Here is a 789-nt window from a genome sequence, read left to right as displayed (position 1 = left end):
GTGAGACAGGAACATTTGTGGGGTGGTCACTGATGAGACTTGAATGGCTATAATGTGATGATCCGTGTGGCTGGAGGTCGACCCGTGTGGTTGGGGGTCACCTGTGTGGCGTGAGGTGATTAGCATGGTTTAGGCGATCAGCGGACTCCGGTTTACTCTTGTGGTTGCTATGTGCCTTTTGTGGTTGGATGTGTGGCGGGTGTTGTGACGAATGGTGTGGTTGGGAGGCGACGGGTGTGGTGGTCGTGTCTGGCATGTGCCACACTCCTTACTTGACACCGGGGGAAAATAATCTGACTTGAGGAGCATTCAGTGTACGGCGGGGCAGGGGGAGGCTGGGCGGTATTTGGAGGCAGGCTGTTAGATGGCGGGGAAGATGTGTTTCTGTTTTATTTTGTTTATTTATTTGTTTTCTTTCGATCGTTCTTTTTCTATCCTTTCTTTCTGTCCTTTTTCTTTATTTCTCTGTCATTCTTTCTTTCTTTCTTTATAAAATTTGTTCTTTACTTAATCAAAACTGGGAGACACCCAAGACTAATATTAGACGAAAGAAAACACCCACAAAAGATTCTTAAGTACAGAAATAAATGATTAATTGTCCAACGCAGAGTGAGGTTTTTGCGGTGCCTCGATTATTCCCTCTTGTGTAGGGCTGAGGGAGTGCAGGAACTTAAAAGAAATTTACAGATTAGTGGCTTGTAAAAGGGATGGGAAAGTGAAGGTCCTGGTGAAGTGCCCTTTTAGCCACCACAGAGACAGGCCAAAGGAAAGCAAAACAGAAAAAAAAGT

Source organism: Eriocheir sinensis, chromosome 4 (genome assembly GCF_024679095.1).
Source record: "Eriocheir sinensis breed Jianghai 21 chromosome 4, ASM2467909v1, whole genome shotgun sequence".
Classification (NCBI taxonomy): Eukaryota; Metazoa; Arthropoda; class Malacostraca; order Decapoda; family Varunidae; genus Eriocheir; species Eriocheir sinensis.
Note: the sequence above shows the minus strand (reverse complement) of the source record.